Below are 13,567 nucleotides of genomic sequence, written 5' to 3' on the forward strand. Positions count from 1 at the left end.
TGTTTAGTGTTTTCTTTACAATGTCGGCATAAGAAATGTGTGGTGAGCTCAATGCATCATGTTGATCTCCCTGGTTGGCACTTGGAACATGGGATGCTGCAGACATCATCTCCTCTCCACTGCTCTGGAAACCAACACCTTCATCCTGTTCAGTCGCTGTAGCACAGTTCATCTCACCTGATCTCTTCCAACGCATACGTGCAGCTTGGGACTTCTTACCTTTCCTAGGCATTGTTGTAGATTCTGACCAGTTTCAGAAAACCCTTTTTTAGCCTATAAAAATTGCTTAAAAGTATGCTTAGGTAAAACTCAAGTTTTGTTTTTTTAAAATTTTTATTCAATGCCCTATCAAGAGATATGTAGTAATGCTCAAATGTAGTATTCAACTGACAATAGCTAAACTGTATGCTAGTACTATACTTTTCAGTGACAACACTCCAAATCGTGTTCCTTAACAAACTTAATATATAAGACTAAAGAAATGTATTCAGCTTTATATTTAAATATCAGAATCAAACACAGCTTCTTCAAACAACTGATGTTTTTTTATTACTAAAGGTATATATTTATATAGGTTTAAACAACAACAAAACACTTATTGATTCAAATAATGTGAGCAGAAAAGATGAAGTAAAATCAGATGTAAGTCAGAGACAAAAGTAACAACTGTATGGTTTTCCTTTACTTACTCCAACAAGCTGAGTAAACACAAACTTTTAAAAAATGAAAAAAACACCTCAGTTTGTTAGTAATGTTCTAGTATAGATATGGATTTTCACTGTGTATATTGTTTTCCAAAATTTCAGTGCAATGTTAAATTATCCAATATCTTCCAGCAATTTATCAATGTTCAAATCAATTATTTCAAAACCTTACTTAATAATTAAGTTATTAACAGTTTAAAAATCAAATGCTGGTAATGCTTGTGAAAGGGCTAGACAAAAGCTGATCAAGGTTGTAATGCCTGCCAACAAAAAAAATCCTCTACAGTACAAATCAAATCAGATCAATAAGGTAGTGGTGTCCTGTTTGGACAGAGCGTGTAATGTTTTGTCAACGTAATGTGCTTGGCAAAGTTGTTCACAAAATCTCAAAAGGGCTTGTCATAGTTGTTCACAAAATCTCAAAGGTCATAAAGAGTCATCATCCCCAATCAGGCACTTGTAAACTGATTGGACAGCGATAGGTAGAGAGAGACGGGGAGAGCGAGAGAGCTCTCCAGAACTCAACAACAGATGGAGACTTTCAAATACATCGGGTCTTGAAATTGGTACAGAAAGGGAGAGAGAGCGTGAGAGTGTAGGGCCAGGCAAAGATAGAGACTTCACAACAACAATCAGGACCTGAACTCTGATTGGTACAGAAAGGGAGAGAGAGTGTGAGAGTGTAGGGTCAGGCAAAGATAGAGACTTTTCAACAACAATCAGGACCTGAACTCTGATTGGTACAGAAAGGCAGAGAGAGCATGACAGTGAGAGACAACAGATAGAAAATCACCACGGCACCTGTAAGACAAAATAGGAAGATCAATTAGACTGCTGTTGTAACATAAGAAAAAAAAAGTTCAAGAAGCCTCTACCCTGAGCTAAACATGAACATGATGTAAAAACATAAGCAGTGTTTCCTCTAGGTTTTTTTGTTGGCGGGGTGGTATCTGCGTGGGGGGGGGGGGGGGCGCTCGTCCGGCTGACAATGTTTTACATTGAAAACGTACATTCTGCGACTCCTCAAACCTCAAGGTAATGAATAGAACAATTTAATTTAATTAAAATACAACAGAACAACATTAACAAAACAGACACACTCAAACACTTCATTGAAGGGCTGGGCTGGGCTGTGCGGGGCTGAGCTGGACAGGACAGGTTAGGTAGGGGCTGGGATTTTTTGTGAGTCCGGCATATATATATATATATATATATATATATATATATATATATATATATATATATATATACACACACACACACATATATATATATTATAATCTATTTAAAAATGTATCCATCAATACAAGGCCAGCTGACTTGCTATCTTGCAAGGATCATACAAGCTGGCTTACATAACATAATAATAACAGCTGTTTAAAGTTTTGTTCCCATTAATTCAGCGCTACCCAAGCCAGCCGTAGTAATGCACTTCTGGACATTTTCACAAAAATAAAAGACCTGTTGTCCTTTAATTATAAAGAAAACCATAAGGATAGAATTCGCGCTTTTATTTCATAAACAGGAAGCGAACCTCCCCTCGATATGGCTAACTTGAAACCGCCGTAACTCTGTTTTAAATTCCGCTATAGCGCCGGCAACATCAGGTTTTTCATGTGAGAAAGTAGCCTTTTAGTTCCCCATTGTGCCGCCAGTTTATTCAAATAACTCGTTTGCACATTTGCTCCGACCTGGTGGGAGAAGTCCAGACCAGCCGCACCGGTAGCAGAGCGGTGGAGCAGCCCAGCCCGGGTCTGCTGAGGTGATCTGCGGTCAAAACTTCACTGTCATACTGGTAGAAAAACACGAGCTGATTAATTTACCTGCAGCTTTTTGGAGATTAAACATGGGCTGGATAGCTTCATTTTGGAAGATAAATGTAGGTCTCATAGATGAAAATAAACATCTGTGGCAGGCAGCTACGTTAGCGTATTTGAATTAAAAGTGTAAAATGTAAATAGCATCCAACAGTGTGCCATCAGAGAAACAGACAACAAGCGCGGGTTGGCGCCGAGATTTTCACGTTTTTCAAGGGGGGCGGGGGCCCGCAACAGAATGGTAGGGGAAACACTGCATTAGGGATGCACATAATAAAGCATGGTGATAAATTATCAGCCAGCAGGGATTACCATACATTCATTTGGAATGTGTTGAAGCTGCTGAAAAAAAAGTTCACTTAAAGGCCTGCTAGTTTTTAATTCATTTCTAGATTTAGAATACTGTTCCATCTAAGCTCTATGCACAGTGAGCTGGGTACACTATGTACAGTGTAGTGGGTTTGTACGGGTGCTAGAAATCCTTGAAAGTGCTTGAATTTCAATGTTGCATTTTCAATGTCTGAAAAGTGCTTGGATTTTAGTTTAGGGGTTGAAAGTGCTTGACATTATATCTTTGAGTCTTGGAAAAACTGGGATCAGACTGGATAGTTTGCTTAGTACAAGGAGAAATAAAATTGTATGTGTATCATCACATAAGCAACCTGGTAGCAATAGAAAAGGATGGCTGAGGAGAAGGTCAACTTGATACAATTTGGACTGATGACATGTTCAATATTAATAGACTTTGATGAATAAGCGAACAGCTTATAAAAGTTTATGTCAAAGAAAATTACCAGGTGCTCTCAGAACTCTCCTTGTCTTGGTGCAAGTGTGCCTGAAGAACACCAAGTGAGTTCCCTTTTTTTGGATAAAACTTTATGATCTCCTTTAATTTCTGAAGGTTTTGCCATTATGAAATACATTTTAGATGTTTACAACATAATACAATGTACATAATTGTGATAAAAAGTGAAAAAAAAAATCATGGGTATATATATTCCTGTAGATATGTATTTTACCCCAGCGATAAGGTACTGTAAAAGTTTGAAAATGACCCTTAAAAGTGCTTGAAAAGTGCTTGGATTTGACCTTGAAAAATGTGTACGAACCCTGTACAGTGTATGTTGCCTGACATTACCACAAAATCAGCCCTTCAATACAGGGCTGAGCTGTGTGTGTTTGAGAGAGAGACAGAACTGTTTATTTTATGAGTATCTAATTATTCTTATATGCAGCAATTGCTAAAGTAATTCAATTACTTTTGAGAGAAGCAACTATAACTATTAATTTGAATTAACTTTCCAACTTTTTTTTATTTTGAGATATAACAATAAAGAAATCAAAAAATATATAAATCATATATAAAACAGTCTGAGATACTTACCTGTAGGGGTGTAACGATTCATCCACTACATCGATGAATCGATTTATATTCCTACGATCCAACTACATTGATCTGTGCTCGGCAAGTTGGCCTTCCGGGCGACATATATCAATAAACATTTTTTCACATGGTCAAGAATCGATTGCATCTGGGCGCACAGGTAGTTGGGTGATTAGAGCACATGCCATATATGCAGCGGACCCTGATTAGAATCCCGGCCAGTGGATCTTTGCTGCATGTCACATCCCCTCTCTCCCATTTCAAAAATCTATCCACTGTCTTAATAAAGGTGTCTATGCCTAAAAAAATCATTAAAAAACAAAACAAAAAAAAAATCGATTGTATCGATACTAGGAAATTGCACATTGGATTTAGATACGGCAAACTTATGGGTGTGTGTGTTTTTTTAAGAACTTTTAACGTTAAAGACATGCTAAACATTACTCAATTCAGTCTGCCTGTCTGTGACGTCATTGGCAAACGCCGAAAGGAGTACGAATCTCAGAACGACAACAAAAGACAGCATGGCGGATGGCAGAGGAGACGGCGAGCAAGACATTTTCAAGCCACTATTTTGATCCAGTGTGTGTGTGTGTGTGTGACTTTTTATTGTGCTCTTTTTATGTTGTAAGCAACAGCAGAAGTATCAGGTAAACCTACTGTTAATTCAACCTAAAGAAATGTCTGTTGCCCTCTGTTTTTGGTATTACTATTGTACTCTTTTTATGTTGTACACAACAGCAGAAGCAGAAGGTAAACCTACTGTTAATTCAACCTGAAGAAATGTTGGTTGCACTTACTGTAAGTTAACCTTCTGTTGCACTTCATTCAAACACAAGGTTAATACATTAACTATTAACCATTAATTAATTAATTATTGTTTACTTGTTCTTATCCATAATTAATTTAAACCTAATTCCCTTACAAGAGACAACAGGGATCCAGAAAACTTCACCTGCACTGTCCAGTATCCAGGTATTTATTTAAAAGACACACTGGTTGATTTTTTTGGCTAAAAGTTACTGAATCGATCTCAAGTCACTGAATAACATCGGATCATATTGTTCTAAATTAACCAAGATCGTCCTTGAATCATATCGGCAACTACGAATTGTGATACAAATCGAATTGTTACACCCCTACTAAACTGTGTTACTGTCAATTTCTGTTGGCTGTTGCAGCTACCATACTTACCAGGAAAAAACGCAGGAGCTGGTCAATGTCCTCTGTATCTATGAAAGGAAACATATATTAGTTTAACCTCAAATCATGACTAAATACTCCTCCATCTCAGCTCTGTCTATACTTAAATATATCTTTTTGTTGGTATTATGGTGACACTGCTTCCCCCTTCTGTTTGTTTGGGTTGGAGTTACACTCTCTCTCTCACACACACACACACACACACACACAGACTTGTGGCAAAACTGGATGTGCTTGGTGTCATATTAAATCATATGATTTGTCATGTTTATTGCGACTTGGCAGGACTAGAAAGATCAAATTTGCCCCACACGTCCCAAATTCTTAGAACACAGTGTTTCCCCTAGATTTTTTGTTGCAGCAGTGCTCTAAGTTTATAACCTAGCAACACTAATTATTTGAAAAAAAAAATACCTTTAAATGGTGACTACTGGTGAGATTTAAAAAAAAATAATAATAATTTTCAGATTTTCAGAGGCAGAATCTAAGACATGAGAGGAAATAGTGTAGAATTGGACATTGCTGCTTAAAAATATGTTAACCTCTTGAGCATTAGACAACCTTTTTACCATTATTTCTATAATGCTATTGAGAAAAAAAATATTAACATTCATATAAAAAAGAGGAAGCACTAAAATACAATAAAATGTGCTGTGTCTTATTCGTCCACTTTACTAATACACTCTGCTGCTGGTTTGGAGTCAGTAGGCCACATGACATGAAAGTATTAATTTGTATTGATATAGTCATACTAAGTAATTTAATGATGGTCCCTAAATCAGTCTCCATCGATTCAGCGAAGCTCTGGGAGATGAGCTAACCGTCCTCCCGCTGCTAACATTGGGAGAACCTCAGTCAAGTTGTGACTGGACCCGAGTGATGTCCGCCGATCATTCCAACCTAAAACTAACTTCACCCCGGTTCAATGAGTTGCCTGTTGCAGCCTTTGAATAGGATGACGAGGATTTCAGTCACTCAACTTTAACAGTGACTTGTATCAAAATTATACAAATAGCAGTAATGACAATAACAATAATAACAACATAGGGTGCAGTGCTTTCACTGTGTGCAACTTAAATTTGCCATTCACCCGTGATATTAAACCGGCAAAAATCATGCTTTTTATTTTTTATTTTTCTCGGCGGCGCTGAAAATCCCACAGCAGAATGCATATAGAGGAAACATTGACACATCAGATAACCTTCCGCAACGATTGCAGGCTCTTTGGTGGACCTCTGCTTTGAATGAAGTTCCATCGTGACAAATGAATGGACTACTTGTGAAGTGACATGAAATCCCGCTGAATTACATTATAACATAATCGCCATCAGTAAACAGGTCGCTGCGTGACTCTGTCACTTGCGGGGACGGAGGCTGTTTTCTGGGGGAAAGTTTACTGAAGTCTCGGTCGGGAGGGCTGACCATCGCGGTGATTTCTATCAACACAACTACTTGAGTGAGTTCAAGGTTTTTGCCGGTGACAGACACTGTTTTTTGGGCAGAAATGTGACGAAGAGTTAGTAGGACAGGCGGGAGGACAGACGCTGCTCTGCCTACAACTGCGGTATTTTTTTCCTCATATAAGTTTCCAGCAACAGTTACAGTTACTACGTTACGTTTGCTTGGTCATGTAACATTAATCGTTAGATTAGTGTCTAATCGAAAAAAATAATCGCTAGATTAATCATTTGGGACAGCTCTACATAAAAGTCAGTTTGTGACAATCATTACCTTGGTGGTATTCATTTAATTTGAGCACCCAAAAAATAAACAAATAAAAAAATTGAGCACCCATGGGCAAAAACATAAATCGGCGCCTATGACTGGATGTTGAATTTTTCAATTTATGAACGTAATTCCTGTCAACAAAGATTATACAGATGAGAAGTTCATTCCCAACGACTCACATATCAGTTTAGTGACAGTCAAAACAAACAAAACGTGTGTGTGTTTGTACTCACGCTTTAGAGTCAGCACAGGACGTCAGTTGGGAGTGGTAGGGGAAGAAAAGTGAGAGTTTTTGTTAACTTCAGAAAACCAATGTCACAGGTCATTTGAATGTATTGGCTTCAGACTAGTGTCTGCAGAGAGGCAGCTACATGTCATAGTATGGTACGATAATCATCACCCTACTTTTTTGTCACTCTAATTAAGGTTGCTTGCAACAAAAAGCTGTAGCCTTTGGTTTATAACTTGCACAACCAACAACAAAGTAGCCAGCCACATAGAGACAGATTTTAAACTAAATGAAAAGTTATCTGTAAACTGTCAATGTCAAAATCTCTGCCATGAATGACATTAAAACAGTAGTCGCCAAGCCCTTTAGTGCTGAGCTGTGTGTGCGGGACAGAGACACACACAACTGGTTGTCTGAGTCAGGTGAGTGTCTGTGTGCTTGTTTCTGAGTGAGTGTGGCAGAGAGACAGTGCCTGGATGCAAGTTACACATGGGTTTATAAAATAGTAGTGCAAAGACGATTCATGCATTTCAAAAAAGCTGATCAAGTCTCTTTCTCTCTCTCTCCCTCACTCTTTCTATCCATGATATGTCCATAAATAATAATTTATAACTAATTACATTTCAAAGACTGTTTAAATTTTTCTGTACTATTTTTTTCCTTTCAAAATTACATAACAAACTCACTCAACACAGAATGTTAGATCAAACTATCATGGACTTTCTTCATACAATTACACAATTATTAAGCTATGATTTTGTGTCTTGTGCTGCGAAACTCTAATCAGATCAGCATGTTGCACCAGAGAAAAAAAATAAGTTTACTTACAGGCCTAGTAGTTTTTAATTCATTTATAGATCTGAATGTACATGTTGTGTAGATGTGTCACAGTCTGTTTAAATACAAGTTCTTATGGCATATCAAATGTGTTTTTTTGTTACAACTGATAGTTCAGCCGACTGTGTAGAAAATGCTGAGATATATCTAGCTTGTGTTGACAATCAGCCTTAAATTACCACGATGTGAATTTTGGTTCATAATGCTGAGCCCTAGTCAGCAACAGGAGACAACCAGAAGAAGTATGGAGACAGAATGACATGATGTTTACTTTCTTCTCAGGAAATCAGGAGGTCTCACATCTCATATGTTTCTGGATCAAATTGTTTTTCAGAGTGTTTAATTTATTATTGCCTATATAAAGTGTGTAGGTAATTCCCATCAACAAAGTATATTTGAATGTAAACCCATGAAATATCAATTTAAAACAATCATAATGTCTCTGTGTGCTCTTACTCTTTGGAGTTTGCAGGCGTCACAGGCTGGCAGGAATGCAGCGAAGGTCAGTCAAGTGAGGAAGAGAGAGAAATTAAGATTTACAATTCACTAAAGACCAACCAACCGCAACCTGTGCTGGGTACACTCAGGGTTCACACATATTTTTCAAGTTCAAATTCAAGCACTTTTAAGGGTAATTTTCAAACTTTTCCAGTACCTTATCGCTGGGGTAAAATACATATCTACAGGAATATATATACCCATGATTTTTTTTTTCACTTTTTATCACAATTATATATATTGTATTATGCTGTAAATATCTAAAATGATGTTTCATAATAGCAAAAACTTTAGAAATTAAAGGAGAACACAGTTTTATCCAAAGAAAGGGAAGCCACTTGGTGTTCTTCAGGCACACTTAGACCGAGACAAAGAGAGACCTGAGAGCAGCCTGTAATTTAAGCTGTTTGCTTATTCATCAAAGTTTATTAATACTGAACGTGTCATCAGTCCAAATTGCATCAAATTCACCTTGTCCTCAGCCATCCTTCTCTATTGCTACCAGGCTGCATGTGTGATGATACACACACACACACTGATTTTATTTCTCCTTGTACTAAGCAAACTATCCAGTCTGATCCCAATTTTTCCAAGACACAGAGTTATAATGTCAAGCACTTTCAAGCACTTAAACTAAAATCCAAGCACTTTTCAGACCTTGAAAACGCAACATTGAAATTCAAGTAGGATTTCAAGCACCCTGTACACTGTATACAGTGCATGTTGCCTGTGCTTCACCAAAATCAGTCTGTGCCACGAATGACATTACCACAAAATCAGCCCTTCGATACAGAGCTGAGCTGTGAGTGTCTGATAGACAGAACTGTTTTATGAGTAACTTATTATTCTTATATGCAGCAATTGCTAAAGTAATTCAATTTTATTTTGAGACGTAAATTATAACAATAAAGAAATCACAAAATCTATAAATCATGTGTGAATCCAAACAAGATTAAACTGTTTGTGATACTAAACTGTGTTACTGTCAATTTATGTTGCAGTCCATACTTACCAGGCAAAAACACAGCAATCGGTCAATGTCCTCTATATCTATGAAAGGAAACATGTATCAGTTTAACTACAAATCAGAACCAGAACTTGGCCATCATTAAATTATTGAATAATTAAAAAAATTATTATAATAGGCCTATTTGTGGAAAAAATTTAGTACTCACACTTTAGAGTCACCACAGGACACAGCAGGAACACAAGGATGGTCAGCGGTTTGGGGGTGGAGGGGGAGAGAAGTTGAGTTTCAGTTAACTTCAGAAAAAAACACTGTCACAGGTCATTTGAATTTACATGCTTTACAGTAGGCCTAGTGTCTGCAGAGAGGCAGCTACATACAATAGTAGTAATAGTAATCATATTAGAGGGACGAGTTGCCCCAAACCCTGCAATATCTCATACATCAAGTGGCAAAAGAAGTCAGGGTTCGTGTTTTATTATGACCTTTGTCATATCTCTGATATAAGCAACCGTAACCAACGTTAGGACGGATAGAAATAAAGTAGATAACAGCGCGTACATGTCCGACTTTAAACGCGTCGCGTCGGGGTTCACAATGTTTATACAGTTTCTCCTAACGCAATAAGTTTTAAATGTATTTGTTTTTTAAGGGAGTCCGGCTTTTTAAGCAATGTCGTGAAAAACTGACACTTTTCACAATCAAAGACACATTTTAATATATTGTATTTAGTGCCGAATTTTAAAAAAGGCACCGATTAGTTAAAAAGTGTCATAGGCGTTCCAAAAAGTTAATTAAGCTTTTCTCCATGATGCAACAACTCTTAAAATCACTCGATTTGTAAGGGAGTCTGGGATATTGCCATGGCGAGTGACATTCATCACTTCATTATGTGCCTTTTACACACACGCATGCACGCCCCCCCCCCCCCCCAACACCCACACACACACACACACACACACACACACACACACACACACACACACACACACACACACACACACACACACCAGGGATAGAAATTAGGGTGAATTTGCGTGTTGGCAGGTGAACTGAATCAGTCAATGTGGCAGGTTCATTACAGTCAGATCTGATCCAATTAATCTTAATGATCGTTATCTTGGCTTAGGCATAACAGTGCGCTTTCCACAACCCTACAGTTAGATCTGGCGGTTATTTTGAACGCTAGATTTTAAACTCTATAATCTCGTATGTCAATACCCAATTGAGTGATGAATCCATTCATTGTGTCATGATATTTTTTAATAAACTAAATAACACCAAAATGTACATTTTAATAAGTTTATCCATTCATCATTTTATTATTGTATATATTTACAAAAGATTCTAATAAAGAAAACTCAGAACAAGATAATTATCAATTAACTTTATAATATATAATAAATCAATAATTATCGAAAAAGCTTGAAACGAGCTGATCTAAAACAAAGACAAAAAAGGAGCTGTTGCAATCACTGGTCACAGTCTGCAGATTACCTCCGCTGTCCTTGCACAGTTACACACACAGGCTTGTGACATTTCAAGTGTCCAACGTTTGGTTCCGTTTGCAGCTCTTTGGACCGGCGCTGCCACTGTTTCCATGTCAGCTGCTGCTGCGGTGGTTGGTTCTGTTGCTGCCCACCTTGTGCTGACTGCAGCGGTCCCTTTCCCTCCATGTATTCTGTCCTCAGCTCCTCTGACAGTTGCTGCAGGACTTCCCTCGGGGCTCTTCTGCTGCTGGTGCTCCTTGAATAGGATGCAGGCATTGATCCCAGCCAGGTCGAGGATTTTATGAAAAGTACCGCCTTTGTCCTCGCCATCTGGTCCGGGACGTCCTCGTCCACTGTACTTTGTGTTGTTGTAGTACATTACAGACTCTAGCTTTGCCTTCGCCCCACTAAAGGTGCCAATACCTGTGTGCACAGTGCTCAGGATGCAGACATTCTTCCTCGGCTTTCCCTTGTACACAGAGTCGCATCATTTAAGCACCTTGGCGTTGAACAGCTCTGCTCGCTGTTTCACGAAGTATAACAATGAAATCTGCTGAATGTACTGCCGGAAATGCATAAAACTATAGGCTGAATGGTCGGGATTTTGCAGAAAAAGCAGAATTTTCCAATAGCTGGTAAGGCAGAAAGGCTTAAAAGCAATAGGTTTAATGGGCTAACAAAGTTGAACATTTTGATAGCTGAACAGTTTCTCTAGCTGAACATGAAGTTGTATGTTTGAAGGAGTTGAAAAGGCAGAAATATGAATATCTAAAATGGCTAAAAAGCTGTAGAGTAACAGGGCTGAAAGAGATTAAAAAGGTGAAAGAAGGCAAAAAGGTTGAAAAGTTAAAGGCTGACGAGGACCAAAAAAGTTTAAAAAGGTGAAAAAGGATGAAAAGCTGTAGAGTAAGAGGGCTGGAAGAGGTTAAAAAGGTGAAAATATACGAAAAGCTGTATATGAAGAGGGCTGGAAGAGGTTAAAATGGTAATAAAATATGAAAAGCCGTAGAGTATGAGGGCTGAAAGAGGTTAAAAAGGTGAATAAAGGATGAAAAGCTGTAGAGTAAGAGGGCTGGAAGAGGTTAAAAAGGTGAAAAAAGGATGAAAAGGTTAAGAAGTTTGAGGGTAAAAGAGCTCAAATAGGTGAGAAAAGGATGAAAAGGTAAAAAGATGTAGAGTAAGAGGGTTGAAAGAGGTTAGAAAGGTGAAAAGAATATGAAAATCTGTAGATTAAGAGGGCTGGGAGAGGTTAAAAATGGGAATAAAGGATGAAAAGCTGTCGAGTAAGAGGGCTGGAAGAGGTTAAAAGGGTGAAAAGAATATGAAAATCTGTAGAGTAAGAGCGCTGGAAGAGGTTAAAAAGGTGAATAAAGGATGACAAGCACTAGAGTAAGAGGCCTGGAAGAGGTTAAAAGGTGAAAACATATGAACAGCTGTAGAGTAAGAGAGTGGAATGAGCTTAAAAAGGTGAAAAAAAGACTGAAAAGGCCAAAAAGTTCTAGAGTAAGAGGGCAGAAAGAGGTTAAACAGGTGAAAAAAGGCTGAAAGGTGAGAAGTTTAAGGCAGAAAGAGGTTAAAATGGCTGCAGACATGCTGCTGCAGGAGCAGAAACACAGACGAAAATGTCCCCATAAGGATTGAATGGGAGAATGCCTCCCAAACTCCTGCGATTTTTTGGAAACTGTAATAGTTATCGGCAAAACGTGCTACATGTTGAGTTACAGGAGACATTGCTGAACGCACTCATGTCATTTATATTTCTGTAAAGTGCATAATGAGGACACAGGAGCGAGAGACAAAACATGTACCGTCTGCGATCCTCCAGAAATTTGGGCTCAAAATTAACATTGCGGCTTATGGGGAACATTCAGGAGTGCTTGTCGCTCCTGGGCTTCTAAATCCAAAACCTTAAGTCCTACAGCTGAAATGAGATCATCAGCTGAAAGCCAACAAGATTTCCTACATTTATATGCCTACATTGTCTATGTCAAGTACAAGATGTGGGATCCAAATCAAGCTGAAGCAAAAAAAAAATCCCGTTTTCGGAGCTGCTCCTCACTCTGGGGTGCGGCAGTTGATGATGTCACACACTCTAGCTCACGCAATACACACCCATTATAAACTCAGAAGACGGGCTTAAAATCCTTAAAACTAAAACTGCGACCATTTCAAAACCGTACAAGATTTTTAAAAACTGAACACAAGGTCAATAGTTCAAGGTTTTGTGATTCATTTAAAGTTTGAATGGTGTCTCTCGCTCAACGTATGAGTAACAAGAAGAGGTTGACAGTCGATGAGTTTTGAAGAGGATTTGAAGCTTTTCCCATCTGCTGCAATGTTAAATTTTTTTGGGAAAAAGCTGAATAGCTGAAAAAGTTGAAAAGTTGCTTGCAGCATTCACACTAATAACTTTAATAAATTCCAGAAGAACAATAGTGTGAATGCTTGCAGCATTCACACTAATAATAACTTTGATAAATTCCAGAAGAACAATAGTGTGAATGCTTTCAGCATTCACACTAACTAGACAATTCCCCGCTGGGAAATCGCGAGAGTGGGCTGTGCGGTTTGCCCCGTGACGAAAAAGCAAACATGGCATCAGCAAAGTTTCCTCACCATCAAGCGGGAAAAGCCTTAAGGAACACACACATGCCAGAGCAGGACATGTTTGAAAAACGTCGCAGATTTGTGACTTTTTTGACCTAGTCCC

Source organism: Sparus aurata, chromosome 13, assembly GCF_900880675.1.
Source record: "Sparus aurata chromosome 13, fSpaAur1.1, whole genome shotgun sequence".
Taxonomy (NCBI): Eukaryota; Metazoa; Chordata; class Actinopteri; order Spariformes; family Sparidae; genus Sparus; species Sparus aurata.